General features: G+C 36.8%; 1 long non-coding RNA gene across 1 annotated transcript in view; it reads right to left on the bottom strand.

The window, feature by feature from the left end:
- Positions 1-502: 502 nt before the first annotated feature.
- LOC112671174 (uncharacterized) overlaps positions 503-16541 on the bottom strand; it is a 62256-nt gene continuing 46217 nt past the window's right edge. The window contains exons 2-3 of the long non-coding RNA XR_007410620.1: positions 7679-7756; positions 503-701 (exon numbers count right to left, since the gene is read on the bottom strand). This is a non-coding gene — a long non-coding RNA (uncharacterized LOC112671174). The remainder of the gene's footprint in view (positions 702-7678; positions 7757-16541) is intronic.

Raw genomic sequence — 16541 nt, 5'->3', positions numbered from 1 at the left:
AGGTTAATTCAGTTGGTTAAGCCTCTGCCTTTGGCTCAAGTCCTGGAATCAAGCCCCACATCAAGTCCTCTGCTCAGCAGGGAGCCTGCTTCTCCTGCTCTTTCTCCCTCCCACTCCCCCTGCTTGTTCATTTTCTCTTTCTGTCAAATCTTTAAAAACTACTTCTTCCTTGATTTTTTTTTTCTGCCTAGATGATCTAGCCATTGATGTCTGATGGTAAAGTTCGTAATATTATTGCAACTAATCTCTTCCTCTATGTCTGTTAATAGTTGCTTCATGTATTTGTGTGCTCTCATGTTGGGTGCACAAATATTTATAATTGCTATATTTTCTTGTTGGATTGTCCTTATTATATAGTGTCCTTCTTCATCTCTTGTAACAGACTTTGTCTTAGTCTATTTTGTCTAAGTATTGCTACACCAGCTTTATTTCACATCCATTTGCGTGATAAATTCCTTCCCATCCCTTCACTTTCATTTCACTGAAATGAATCTCTCATAAGTAGCATATAGGTGGTTTTATTTTATCCATTCAATCACTTTATCCCTTTGATTGGAGTATTTAGTCCATTTATATTCAAAGTTCTTCTTGATAGGTATGCACTTCTGCCATTTTGCTACTTGTTTTATTGTTTTTATGGTTTTGCAGTTCTGTTCCTTCTCTTGCTTTCTGATGGTGGTTTGGTGCCTTTATTTAGTGATCTGCAAGAAAAAAGGAATCCAAGAATATATATTACAGGTTTTTGAATTATTATTATTAGGTTTATATATAACATCCTATTTAGGCTGATAGTGAAGTTTGAACTCATTCTAAAAGGACAACACTTCTATCCCCTCCCCATGTTTATGTAAATGATTTCATACTACTTATTTTGTGAATCCCTTGACTTTTTTTATGGGTCTAATTGATTTACTGCTTTTGTGCTTTAACTTCTGTACTACTTTTATAAGCAGTTAATCTATTTTTATTATGTTTACATGTGCCTAAGAAAGTTTTTCCTTCCCTAACTTTCTTATACCTATTATGGCCTGCCTTTTACCACTCAAAGAACTCCCTTTAGCATTTCTTGTTGGGTGGTTTAGTGGTTATGATCTCCCTTTGCTCTTATCTCTCCTTCTATTCTGAATGATAGTCTTGCTGGATAGAGTATTCTTGGCTGTAGGCTTTTTTTCTTTCAGCACTTGTACATATCATCCCATTCCCTTCTGGCCTACAAAGTTTTTGCTGAAAAATCTGACTGCTTTATGGAGTCTCCCTTGTACATATGTAATTGTTTTTTCCTCTGACTGCTTTTAAAATTCTCTTACTACTTTTTGCCATTTTAATTATGCATATTGTTGTGGACATCCTTGGGTTTTTTGTTTTGTTTTGTGGCTCTCTGGGCCTCCTAGATCTAGATTTGTTTCCTTCTCCAGGTTAGGAAAGTTATCAGATACTTAAAACTTTTGTACTCTTTTCTCTCTTCTTCTGGAATCCATAGAATGTGAATATTATTACATTTGGTGGTGTTGAGTTCTCCTATTTTTTTCCCCCCTGTTCAGCTTGGTTGTTCTCCATTATTGTCTTCTAGCTCACTTATCTGTGTTCTCCTTCTTCCAGTCTACTACTTATTCACTCTAATGTATTTTTTAATTTCAGGACTCTTCACCTCTGATTCATTCTTTTTTTATATTTTTCTATCTTTGTTGAAGGTTGCATGGAGATCTTTCAATCTTAAATCCAGTGAGTATCTTTATGACCATTACAATGAATTCTTTTTTTTTGTACTGTTGTTTCCTTTGGGAAATAATTCCTATGTCCTCATTTTATCCAATTCTGCTTCAATGTATTAAAGTCAACGATGACTCCTGATCCTGAAAGGAGTGGCCTTATGAAGAGATCCTGAAGTGCCCTGCAATACAATGTCCCCTCTTCACTAGAATCTGGAGTTTCAGTGGTGTCTCCTATGTATGTTGCATATGCCCTACTATTGTGGCTGAGCCACATTTGCCTTCAGTCCAGTTGGAATGAATGGCCCTCTTTGCCTGTTGTCATCAGGGTTTGGTCCCTGTGCTGTTAAGATGCCAGTGTAGGACCACCTGGGCTTGAGTTAGATGATTGTCTTCAGCCCACTTGCTGGAACTGTAATTGCACTGAATTGCAGGGTTCTCTCCCTGTAGCTTTCATTGGTGGGCAAGGTTAGGAGTCAGAGCCAATGTCTGCCCCCAATCTTCTGTTTGGATAGCAGTGACCCTGGATAGCAGTGACCCTGAACTACTAGGCTCTTTGTGCTGACCTCCTATAAGGTTTCTGTAGGTGGGTGGGGCAGGCAGTCAGATCAGATGTCTGCCTGAAGCCCCTTGCTGGGGCTGCCATCGAACTGCTGTGTGTGTAGTTACCTTCTCTTATCCCAAGTGCAACAGTCACTTTCGAGTGGTGCTGACCTTCTGTTGAGGCTTCCTGTGCAATGAGGCCCTCATGGAGTCAGTCTGGAGGGAGGCCTTTGGAGTGATGTAGGTTGGATCTCGGGGGCAAGTCATGTTGTTAGCAAAAGCTAAGTGGTGAGTGTTGCACAATGGTTCTTTCAGGTGTCTGTGTATTTAGGTTGGGGGGCAGGGGAGAGAAGAGAAACCATCAGCTCTTTGGTCTTTGCGAAGTCTCCTCAAAGATCCCTGCCCCTTCAGTTCTAAGATTAGTGAATAGAACTCCTTCCCATAGGCTCCAGGCTCTTTTCAAACTGCTGCTTCTATGCTGTATCTGGGTGCGATTGTTTTGTTAGCCTGTCTCTTTAAGGGTGGGGACTCCATTCCCTATTGCTCTCCAGCTCTGAGTTGTACCCACCAATTTTTAAACTTCCTGATGTTAAGCCCTATTATTGTTAAACACTCATGAAGTTAAGCCCCTCTGTCTTTTTTAAAAATTTTATTTGAATTCAATTATTAACACATAATATATTATTGGTTTCAGAGGTAGAGTTCAGTGATTCATCAGTCTAATATAACACCCAGTGCTCATCACATCACATGACCCCCTTAATGTCTATCACCCAGTTATTGTCTCCCCCCTCCTTCCCTCCAGTGACCCTGTTTGTTTCCCATGATTGAGTCTCTTATGGTTTGTCTCCTCCTCTGATTTGTCTTGTTTTGTTTTTTTCCTCTCTTCCCCTATGATCCTGTTTTGTTTCTTAAATTCCACGAGTAAGACTATATAATGTCTTTCTCTGATTGACTTATTTCACTTAATATAATATTCTCTAGTTCCACATCATTGCAAAGGGCAAGAATTTTTTTTTGTGTGTGGTACTAGTACTAGTCCATTGTGTATAGATATATCTTTATCCATTCATCTGTTGATAGACATCTGGGCTCTTCCCATAGTTTGGTTACTGTGGACATTGCTGCTATAAACATTGGGGTATGGGTGTCCCTTTGGATCGCTAGGTTTGTATCTTTCAGGTAAATACCCAGTAGTGCAATTGATAGGTTGGTTATAGGATAGCTCTACTTTCAACTTTTTGAGGAGCCTCCATACTGTTTTGCAGCATGGCTGTACCAGCTTATGTTGCCACCAACAGTAAAAGAGGGTTCCCCTTTCTTTGCATCCTTGCCAACATCTGTCATTTCCTGACTCATTAATTTTAGCCATTCTGACTGGAGTAAGGTGGTTATCTCAAGCTCCTCTGTCTTTTAAAGCCAAATGAGGGCTTGTCTTCCCAGTGTAGGTACCCCTCTCTCTGGGGTACCTGGTTGTGGGGTCTGTTCCTCTTCCTGCTCCATGCTTGTTGTGTCTCCCCTATTGGTGGGGAGTCTCAAAGATTAATTTGGTACCTGACTGCATCTCCACCCTTCTTACCATTTTCAATGTGGCCTCTATGATTTTGAGTCCTACTGATGTGGCTGTTACTTTGGTGTATCTGCTATCAGCTCAACTTTTATGTTCTATCTTTCAGGGAAGTTTCAAAGGAGGTAACTGCGGGGGCCCAGGGCAAGCTGCCCCAAGATGAACCACTTTGGCATAAAAGTTATTCTGAGCTAAAGGCAATCAAAACCCTACAGCCTCAAGAGAAATTTATGTTCCTTCCTTAACTACATAAGTCTAAGTTGGTAGTCTTCCCAATAACAAGAGTTACTAGCAGAGATAAAATTTATCAGAGTGAGCCATCTGTATGGCAGGGTAAACATTCTAATTACCAAACAACTTCTCTCATCACCCTGTGAAGTACAATCCTTTCCTCTGAAATCCCAGGCCCCTACTCTTTACTCCTTAGTTTAGAATGACCTATATGGGATCCCTGGGTGGCTCAGCGGTTTAGCACCTGCCTTTAGCCCAGGGCACGATCCTGGAGTCCCGGCATGGAGCCTGCTTCTCCCTTCTCTCTCTCTCTCTCTCTCTCTCATGAATCAATCAATAAATAAATCTTTAAAAAAAAAAAGAATGACCTATATACCTCAGTCTCTGGACTTTCCATGTCTGGGTGGGCTTCTCATATGTACACTATTAAATTTTATTTTCTCCTGTTAATCTGTTTCATGTCAATTTTGATTCTTATTCCAACTAGACCCTTGAAGGGGAAAGGACCTCTGGTTCCCTGCTGGTTTCTATCAAGAGTGTCTTGGCCATTCTTTGGCATTTGCTGTTTCATATTAATTGTGACATATATAATTTGCTCTGCCATATGCATTCAAACAAACAAAACTTAGGTTTTTGGTGGTGTTTTGAGAAATTTGTTGGGGGTCTCAACTGGAATTGCATTGAATCCAAAGATCTGTTTGAAAACTGACCTCTTTATAATGAGATTTCCTACCCATGAACATAGTATTTTCTATTTAGGTTTTAAATCTTTCCAAATAATGCAGGGTTTTTTTTTCCCCTCCTGAAGTTTTATTTTATTTTTAAGATTTTATTTATTTGACATACAGAACACAAGTAGGCAGAGGGAGATGGGGAAGCAGGCTCCCCATTGCGCAGAGAGCCCCATGTGGAGTTCAATCCCAGGACCCGGGATTGTGACCCAAGGCAAAGGTAGATGACTGACTTAACTGACTGAGCCTCCCAGGTGCCTCTGAAGTTTCATATCTTTAACGACAAATTACTTAGGAACTTTCTTCTTTTTTCAATGTAAGTAGTGTTTGTTTCTAAATACATCTTCTAATTGGTGCTATGTTGAAATACAATTGCCTTTTCCATCCCAATCCTTTTTATTTTTGTCTTATGTTGGATACAATATTAAGAACACTCTTCAAGAGGAGTGATGGCAGGTGCTTTTGTCTTGTTCTTGATACAAATGAAAACTCTCAATACGTCTCCATTAAATATGAAATTTGCTTCCAAACTCTATGAATGTTCTTTTTCAATTTATGGAAGGTCCCCCCCCCCCCTTTTTTTTTTTTACTTCCGATGGATGCTGAATTTTCTCAAATGCTTTCTTATCTACATGGTTCTATATGGTTTTTCTCTTTTTAATGTGAATTTTCTAATCTTACGTCCATTTTGCATTCCTTGGATACATAAAACTTGTGAAATATTAACCTTTTTGAACACTGTTGTATTGCTAAGAGTTAATAATGGCCTATATTTTCCTACACTGTCCTCCTTGGTATTTTATACCAAAATTGTTATCTTCATGAGTTTCAGAATATTTCCTGTTTAAAAAAGTTCTCTATTTTTAGAAGATTAGAATTTTTCCTTTGATTTATAGACCATATAGCCCAGAGTTTTCTTTGTGGAAGAATTTTTAACCATTGTTTCAACCCCCTTAATAGTTCTTACCATTTTGATTCTTTTTACTTCTAATAGAACTGACTTTTAGCAATTACTTTTTTCTAGAGATTTTTCCATTGTATTTAAATTTTAAATATTGGCATTAAGTTGATTCTATTTTTAAGTGTCTGTAACATCTAAAGCAATCTTTTTTCATTCCTAAGATTTATTATTTTTAAAAATCCATCTTGGCAAATTTATCAATTGTTTCAAATTCTTTTCTAATTGTTCAGTCTTATTAGCTTTGGCTCACTCTTCTTACATTCTTTGAGTGAATTTTAGTTTTCCTAAAACTCCTCAGTGTAGGCTTAGTTAATTTTGCATAAGTTTTTTCTTAACCTAAGCATTTAAGGCTAGAATTTTTAAGAACTGATTTAGCTTGATCCTAAAACCTTTTTCATTACTCATTTAATTTGTGCTGCAATATTTATTGACTCTGAAACTCAATGGTATAGGTATTTTCACATTAAACATGCTTTATTTTAACCTAATTATTGTGTTGTACTAAAGCTTATAAATTCTACTTACATTAGTAATTGCCTCAGTCACAATATGGTAAAAAGTGGCAAATGAAGGAAAGTACCATTGTTATACCTCCCATACTCAAGTTCCCTTTCTTTCCTCAGGATACTCAGGTTCAGTCTGTCACATGGGTCAACTTACCAATCACCTGAGATTATCAGTACCTTTCATTATTAACAAAGCCTAATTTGTTTCCCTTGGTAGCTAAAAATATTAATACAAGTTTAACATTTTCTGTCTACCCTCAGTGAGTTTGGGGACCGCTCTTCTGTAGCAGTAATTCTCATCCATGGATGGTAATAATAGGACATCATCCCCAATGGGGACATAATGTCATTTTGAGGAAGGGGCAATGTTTATAGAATAATTTTCCAAATGTATAATTTCATCTGTATAGGCTATATTATAAAAGAAAAAAGATTGACATCTTGTCTGATGGAATGGTGTATTCCCCTTGAGAATCATTGCAATCTGAGAAGATTTTCATATTATGAGGCCTTGGTATTAAAAACATTGATCTATACCAAACATAGTCTAGTCATTTTAGACTAGATATATAGATCTATCTTCTTTGCTCTGTAAAAGTGTTTGTTTTTTTTTTTTTTCTCTGCAGAATAAATGTTTTATGGTAGACACTTGGAGGTCAGCTGGGCTCTGTTGCATTGCCAAGCAGAAAGGGAATTATCACTTTTCACACAATTTGAGCTAAGTTTTATAGCATATATTCTCAGTACACACAAGCTATTATAATTCCCTTCTGCAAAGTTCCCAAATCCTTCACCTCCATTCTTTTTTCCACCCAAATTAAAAATTAGGAAAAGGTAGAAGAAAGCCAAGGGTACTATGAGACAGTGGTCAAGAAATGGCTTTTATTTTTCAATAGCTCATTCTTCAAAAGGGATGTTATATAAAACAAATTATTGGTGTTAGCAAATGTTTGAGGTGGGGGGAAAATTCTCTTACATGAAAAATACCATATGAAGATCCTTAAGTATGTAAGTTGTATAAGCTCTCCCTTTTCCAATTCAGTTCCCACTATCAGAAATGATGTTTGAATGACTCATTCCGGAAAACAGTCTCATGCATTTTAATCACTCTTATCATTTCAGAAGAAACATATAAATAAGTTGTTTACTGGCAAATATTGTAAACCTACATGATAGACCAGTCATTCTAATTACATTTTAAAAGGAACAGAAATGAAAACCATTTACAGGAACTTCTATTACTGTTCTTGCTGCTCAAGCATGGGAAACAAGAATTCCCCTTTCCACATCTGCTTATACAAAGGGCCATGCTTTACCAGAAAATTCTTAGCTCTTGAACAGTAAAAACAAAAAGAACTGAATTTTGGACTCGATGACAAGATTGTAGTTGCTTGGGGTTAACTCTCATTTCAAGATAATCTAAAACGTACCAAATATTTCTGATTGTCTTCTAGGCAAGATTGTGTTGAGTAGGTGTCCTCTTCTTCAGGTCCTCGGAGCCCAGGGTGCTGAAATTATATACATATCTATGATTTCTGGGACACAAGAGAATGTCCTTATAGCCAGAATGCTGAGAATTGTCCTGCCCTACAGTCCAAGTGAATCTCTGCAATAGATCACAAATTATCACAGTGCATGACTTCCAAATTTGGGAGATGTTTATCAAAATAGGACTGAGAGTGTTTCTCACATAAGAGAATCATTTATCAAACATGTGATGGCAGCAAAAGGCTCAGAACTAACTTGCTTTAGAGGGTAGACATTGCAGTACTGTTTGTCTACTAGCCAGATGATGGTGTGACCCAGTATACCCTTTTAAGATTAAATGTGCGAATGTTTAGAGTCTTAAAAAGAGACTTCATATGAGATTTTGTTCTAACTTGTGATTTGTTGGAAAATGGATTCCCCTCTATTTTTTTTCAAGTGCTTAGGGAGGTTGAATTTCTCAGAGCAAAATATTCCTCCATGTTTAATATAGCCAGAGGCCACTACCTCTATTCCTAATAACATTCCCAATTTTTTATTAATGAATCTTGAGAAATATGGTTATTTCTACTTCATTTAATACATAACCCTCCCTCCAAGCTGATATGTACATGCACCTCCTAGCCAGATCACTTACAGAATCAGGCAACAAGGGAATGATGGATTTTCCATCCTTTTTTTCCAACATCTTTCCACAATAAAACATTTGACTATTCAAAGATCTACATCAATGTTTTTTACAGTATAAGTAGACCTCCTAGTATTTAAAATATATTTGACAATATATTTTTAGCTTAAACTAAGAAGATACAGATGCTATTAGTAAAAATGAGTAAGGACCTCTAAAAATTCTCTATAATAGCAAGGAGAACACTGGCAAAAACTGTCAAATTTTTAGTACTCCAGAAACTAAAGATTTAAGCAATTGGAAAACTTCAAGATAAAAAGACAAAATCTTGGCAAGAACAAGGAGGCTTGTGGCATTTTAACTTGCCTTATTCCCATCCTCTTCCCCCTTCTTCCAACTAACTCAGTGGTGGCCATTAAAAACCAGTAGCCTACAATCACAGCTAAAACCAGCAGCCTGGCAACTACTGGAGATAGGAGAAAGGAGCTGTTTGTCTAAAATACAATAGGATCACCAAAAATCTTGGGGATAAAAGAAAAATGCTCTAGAAGGGGAAGCAAGGCCTGCACCATGCATATGTTCAGCAAAAAGCTGAGAAGATCCTTGGACCTCAATTCTGGGTAACCTGAGGCTCCACTCAAACAGAAAGTAAAGGCTAAAACAGAATTGTAAACCACCTAGTTGAATGTTGAAAACATACACACATAGAGCACTTTAGCAAAGACTAGAAAACAATGGCCCTAGGCATCTAAGGAATTATGTGCCCAACAATTGGCTCGCCACTAAGCTAATCAGAGAATTCAGCCCACAAAGATTAGACTAGTAATTCAGAAAACCCTAGACACGTAGCAACAACAAACCCCAAGAGTGTGGAGAATCTGCTTTCCAGAATGGCTATTATGTTATTTAAAATGCCCATTTTTGGGGATCCCTGGGTGGCTCAGCGGTTCAGCGCCTGCCTTTGGCTCAGGGCACGATCCTGCAGTCCCAGGATCGAGTCCCGCGTCAGGCTCCTTGCACGGAGCCTGCTTCTCCCTCTGCCTGTGTCTCTTCCTTTCTCTCTCTCTACGTCTATCATGAATAAATAAAACCTTCAAATTAAAAAAATGCCCATTTTTTTCTATAAATGGACTAAATGTTCCAATAAAAAAATATAGGATGGAATGGATTAAAAAGCAAGACCTGTCTATAATTTTAGATCTAAAGATACATGAAGATTAAAAGTGAAGGGATGGAGAAGCATTTATCAAGCAAATAGAATTGAGAAGCCAGCATAGAAATATATCAGACAAAATAGACTTAAAAAAGACTAACAAGATAAAGGACCCTGCATAATCAAAGGGAGTGCTAGAACAAGATCTATCAATTGTAAATATTCATGCAAACAATCTAAGACCAACCAAATCCATAAAGAGTTAATACCAAAATAATTGATAGAATAAAGCAGAGGACTGTAACACTCCACATATATCAGTGGATACATCGTTCAAACAAAATCAACAAGGAAAGAAACAATAGCTTTGAATGACACATTGGACCAGATGGATCTAACATATATTCAGAACATTCCATCTGAAAATGGAATACACATTCTTTTCAAGCGCACACAAAACATTTTCCAGAAGAGATCACAGGTTAGACCACAAAATAAGTCTCAACAAATTCAAAGGCTGAAGTCCTACTATGGATCTTTTCTGATGACAATGGTATAAAAGTAGGAATCAACCACAAGAAAAAAATCTGGGAAGAGCACAAATACATGAATATGAAATAACATGCTACTAAACAATGAATGGGTCAACCAAGATCTCAAAGAGGAATAAAAAAATACAATAGTCCAAAATCTTTGGGATGCAAAAACAGCTAAGAGGAATTTTATAATCATAGAGGCTTACCTCAAGAAGAAAAATCTCAAACAACCTTAAACCTAAAGGAGGTAAATAAAAGAACCAACAATGCCCAAAACCAGTAGAAGGAAGGAGATAATTAAGATTAGAGCAGAAATAAATGATATAGAAAAAAGGCCAATAGAACAGATCAATGAAACCAGGAGTTTTTCTTTGAAAAGATCAACAAAACTGACAAACCTATAGCCAGACCCATCAAAAGAAAAAAGACCCAATAAAATCATGAGAGAGGAAAAATAACCAGCACCATGGAAATACAAAGGATTATAAGAGAATATCATGAAAAACTATATGCCAATAAATTGGACAACCTAGAAGAAATATACATATAACCTACTAAAACTGAAACAGGATGAAAAAGAAAATTTGAACAGACTGATAACCAGCAGTGAAATTGAATCAGTAAGCAAAAAACTCCCTACAAACAAAAGTCCAGTACCAGGTGGCTTCACAAGCCAATTCCACCAAATGGTTAAAGAAGACTTAATACCCATTCTCAAACTATTCCAAAAGATAGAAGAGGAAGGAACACTTCCAAATTAATTCTATTAGGCCAGTAATACCCTGATACCAAAACCAGATAGAGACACCACAAAAAAGGAACTATAGGCCAATATTTTTGATGAACTTAGATGTAAAAATTCTCAACAAAATACTAGCAAATCAAATCCAACAATACATTAAAAAAAACTCTCCATAATCAAGTGGGATTCTTGGCCTGCAAGAATAATTCAATATTCACAAGTCAATCAGCACCTGATCCTTTCAGTAGATGTAGTAAAGGCATTTGACAAAATACAACATCCATTCATGATAAAATGCCTCAACAAAGCAGGTCTGATTAAAGGCCTTATATGAAAAACTCACAGCTAACAAGGAGAAAAACTAAGAGCCTTTCCTCTAAGGACAGGAACAAGACCCAGGAGGTCCACTCTCAATACTTTTATTCAACCTATTACCTGAAGTCCTAGCCACAGCAATCAGACAACAAAAAGAAAAGTCATCCAAATTGGTAAGGAAGAAACAAAACTTTCACTATTTGTAGAGGACATGATACTATATATAGAAAACCCTAAAGATTCCACCAAAAAAAAAAAAAAAACTAGAACTGATATATGAATTCAATAAAGTTGCAGGATACAAAAATCAATGTACAGAAATCTGTTGCATTCCTGTACACTAATAATGGAGCAGCAGAAAGTGGAATTAAGAAAACAATCCCGGGCAGCCCTGGTGGCTCAGCAGTTTGGCACAGCCTGCAGCCCAGGGCGTGATCCTGGAGACCAGGGATCGAGTCCCATGTCGGGCTCCCTGCATGGAGCCTGCTTCTCCTGCCCCTCACTCACTCTCTATCTATCTCTCATGAATAAATAAATAAAATCTTAAAAAAAAATCCCATTTGCAATTGCTCCCAAAACAGTAAGATACCTAGGAATAAACTTAACCAAAGAGGTGAAAGACCTGTGGTCTGAAAACTACAAAACACTGATGAAAGAAACTGAAGACAACAAATGGAAAGATATTCCATGCTCATAGACTGAGAGAAAAAATATTGTTAAATTGTCCATGCTACCCAAAGCAATCTACAGACTTAATGCAATTCCTATCAAAATACCAAAGGCATTTTTCACAGAAGTAGAACAAACAATCCTAAAAACTTGTATGGAACTACAAAAGACCCTGAATAGCCAAAACAATCTTGAAAAAACTGGAGGTATCACGATCTAAGATTTCAAGTTATACTACAAAGCTGTAGTAATGGAAATAGTATGGTACTGGCACAAAAATAGACCCTTGGATCAATAGAACAGAATAGAGCCCAAAAATAAACCCACAATTATATGATCGATTAATCTACAACAAAGAAGGCAAGAATATATACAATAAGTAAAAGCCTCTTCAACAAATGGTGCTGGGATAAATGGACAGCTACATGGAGAGGAATGAAACTGGACCATTTCCTCACACCATACACACAAAAACCCTCAAAATCAATTGACTTCAATGTGAGATCTGAAACTATAAAAATCCTGGAAGAGAGCACAGGCAATAATTTCTCTGCCATCAAAGTATTTTTTTAGTCTCCTGAGGCAAGAAAAATAAAAGTAAAAATAAACTACTGGGACTACATCAAAATAAAAAGTTTCTACATAGTGAAGGAAACAACAAAACTAAAAGGCCACCTACTGAAAGGCAGAAGATATTTGGAAATGACATATCCAATAAAGGGTTAGTAATTCAAAATATATAAAGAACTGATAGAATTCAAAACCCCAATAATCCAGTTAAAAAATGGGCAGAAGACATAAACAGATCTTTTTCCAAAGATGACATCCAGATGGCCAACAGACACATGAAAAGATGTTCAACATCACTCATCATCAGGGAAATATGGATCAAAAGTACAATGAACTATCACCTCACACTTGTCAGAATAGCTAAAGTCAACAACACAAGAAACAGATGTTGGCAAGGATGTGGAGAAAAAGGTACCCTCTTGCACTGTTGGTGGAAATGCAACCTGGTGCAGCCACTCTGGAAAAACAGTTTGGAGGTTCCACCAACAGTTAAAAATAGAACTACCTTATGATCCAGTAATCACAATACTGGGATTTATCCAAAGACAACAAAGACATTAATTCAAAGGGATACATGGACCCCTATGTATATTTCAGCATTATTTACAATAGCTAAATTATGGAAGAAGCCCAAATGTACATCAAAAGATGAATGAATAAAGAAGTGGTATATATATGTATACACAATGAAATAATATTCAGCCGTAAAAAAGAAAAATATTATCTAGTCATGAAATAATAAATACTTGCCATTTGCAACAACATGGATGGAATTAGAATAGTGCTAAGCCAGTAAAGACAAATACCACATGATTATATATATATATATAAAACTTAGGAAACAAATTAGCGAAGGAGAAAAAATGTGAAAAATCAGAAAACAGACTTTTAACACTAGAGAATAAACATGGTCACCAGATGGGAGGTGGGTGGAGGATAGGTGAAATATGTATGGGATTAAATAGTACATTTATTATGATAAGCCCTGAGAAATATATGGAATTGAATGAATATCTTGTACACCTGAAACTACTATGACACTGTATGTTAACTATACTGAAATTAAACAACAATATTAAACAAAACAAACCCATTTCAATCAGGTTTTGGTCTTCGCTCCTCTTCATTGAAAGTATTCTTAATGAAGCCACTCCTGACTTCTAATGCTGCCATTTCCAAAATCCCTTCTCCATCCTCGATTTACCTAAAGTCTCAATAGCAATCAAAATAATTTTTAAAAATCAAGTTTATCGATGTGTAATTTCCAATAAAAGGTACACATACTAACTTATTTGATGGATTTTGACAAATATATGCAGCTCTGTACCAACCAATACAAGATATAGAACATTTCCATCACCCCCAAAGTTACCCTTATTCCCCTTCCAGCCCATGCCCACGATCATCCTGACCTAAACAACAAATGAAAAAAAAAAAAATAACAAATGATAATGCTGTTACTGTATTTTAGATTTTTCTTAGTTTCATATTAATGGAATTATATATGTTTTTTTTTTTTTACTTATTTTGCTCAGTATGTTTTTGAGATGCCTCTGTTACTGCATGTATCAGTGGTTCATTCCTTTTTATTCCTTGTATAGACAAACCAAAATTCCTTTATCCATCCACCTGTTGATAGACATTTGGGATGTTTCTGGTCTGGGGCTTTTACAAATAAAGCTGCTGTGAACATTCATGTATCAGTCTTTGTGTGGACATATATTTTCATTTCACTTGGATAAATACTTAGGTTGGAATTCTTGAGTCATAAAATAAGTATGTTTAAATGTATAAGAAATACCAAGCTGTTTCCAAAGTGGTTGTACCATTTTACATTCTCAGTAGCAATGAGGAGAGTTCTAGTTGCTCCTCACTTCACCAACCTTGTCATCGTCAGTTTTTAAAATTTTAGTACAATAGATGTTTATAACCTACATTTCCCTGATGATTAATGACGCTGAACATCTAGTGTGCTTATTAACTATTTGCATATCTTTTTTATAAAGTGTTCATATCTTTTGGTTATTTTTTTAATGGGCTGTTTGTCTTATTGAGATGTAAGCATTCTCTATATTCTAAATAAATCCTGGCTCAGATATACGTATCATACATTTTTTTCCCCACTTCGTGGCTTGTCTTTTCATTTTCTAAATGGTGTTTAAAAATATTTTAATTTTGATGAAGTTCATTCCATGAAATTTTTTCTCTTATACTTTTGTGTCCTAAGAATATTTGCCTACTCCCAAATCTCAAAGATTACATTTTATGTTTTAATCTAGAAGTTCTGTAGTTTAATGCTTACATTTTGGTCCATGATTTGAGTTAGTTTTTTTATATGGTGTGAGGTAAAGCTTACAGTTCTTCTTTTCTTATACAGATATCTGGCCACTCCAGCCCCTTTGTTGAAAAAATTATTTTCCTCCCTCATTTAGTTACCTTATTTCTTTTTTACAAAATCAATTGACAATATATGCATGGGTCTACTTATTGACTCTATTCTGTTCTTTTGATCTATAAATTTTGACATTTCTTTTCCTTGCTTTCTGTGATCCTGTATTCTTCTGGTTTTCCTCTTTGGCCAGTTCTCATTCTTCTTTTCTGGATCCTTCTCTGGGGTCTCTGCTTTTATAAATGAGATATCAAGGACTTAGTCTTAGGCCTCCTATTTTTCCATCTATGCACTCTCCCTCCATCAAAGATTGATAGGTATTATTAGAAAAAAGGAGTGAAAGAAGTAGAGGAAAAAGAATAAAAATGTCTAAGAATGATGAAAATAGGAAGCAGAGTCCAGGGGATGAGTGAGAATATGATACACAGAAACTGAGTATAGCTGAGGTCTAGAATGTGAAGGAGGAAAACATGAGGCAAAGTTTAAGAATAGTTTTGGAGGCCATGCCAAGTTTGTACTTAAACCTTCAAGCAATGAGGAACTGACATCATAAGATGTGTAAAAAAATATTTAGGGGCACCTGGGCGTCTCTGTAGGTTATGCATCTGCCTTCCACTCAGGGTTATGATCTCAGGGTTCTAGGATTGAGCCCTGCAGCAGGCTCTCTGCTCAGTGGGGAGTCTGCTTCTCCCTCTCCCTCTGTACTTGCATGCTCTCTCTCTGTCTCGCTCTCTCACTTTCCCTCTCAAATAAATAAAATCTCTTAAAAAATATTTAACGGTGTGTAAGTAACCATGTAGTCATTAAAATAAAGTTTGTGAAAGGTATTTTGCCACTTTTGAAAATTCACATTATGTCTCATTTGGAAAATAAGATCTGTATTAACTACCTAAATTTATATTTTAACATGAGCACTTTAAAAAAGACTATAAAATGTATTGATTTTTAAAAATTATTTTAGAGACAAAGAGAAAGAGTGAGAGCAGGGGGAGGGGAGAGGGAGCAGAAGACAAGCAGATTTCCCACTAAACAGCCCGACTTGGGGCTCCATCCCAGGACTCCAAGATCATGACCCAAGCTGAAGGCAGATGCTTAACTGACTGAGCCACCCAGATGTCCCAAAAACGTGCCAAATTTTTAACAGTAGCTATTCCTAAATGTTAAAATTACAGATGGCTTCATTTCTTCTTTTCGCTTTTTTATATTTTCAAATTTTTTTATAGTCTTATTAAATCTAGTAAGATTCTTTTAAAAGCATGCTAGAAAGCATCCTATTTTTAGAAGAGGTACCAAGTTATTGCTGAGAATAATTAAGCTGAGTGTCATCACTGTGACAGTAGGAGACCCCACCCTCCATCCACCGATAAGATCAGCTATCCACCAACAAAAATAGCTCTGATAGAGTTCAAGGTCCACTTAAGCTTCATCAAGCAACACAGTGGAACAAAAAAACCTGAGAACCACCACATAAAAGAGAAAGGAAGAACAGTATTGTTTTGCCTGCCTCATCCCACCTCACCGGCCAATACTGCATACTAAGTACCAAGAGTCCCTGCACTGGCAAAGGGAGAGTGGGGAGAGTGACCAGCTCCCTGCACCTTCTGGGGCACTGCACAAGGGACCAACCCTGCTGTCATCCCACCCAGAGACTGAAAAGGCTGTGACATATAGAGGTAGTTAGGAATGAGGAAGAAGAGCAGGGCGCCAGTAGCAGCCACACAGCAGGAGTGCCTGTGGTTCCCAGTGAACTGCTCTGCAGAGGACAGCGGTAGCTTGTGCCACTGAGGAAACCCATGACCAACACAG

This window comes from Canis lupus, chromosome 5, assembly GCF_003254725.2.
Source record: "Canis lupus dingo isolate Sandy chromosome 5, ASM325472v2, whole genome shotgun sequence".
Classification (NCBI taxonomy): domain Eukaryota; kingdom Metazoa; phylum Chordata; class Mammalia; order Carnivora; family Canidae; genus Canis; species Canis lupus.
The sequence above is the reverse complement of the archived record's forward strand: the minus strand, read 5'-3'. Positions and strand labels throughout refer to the sequence as shown.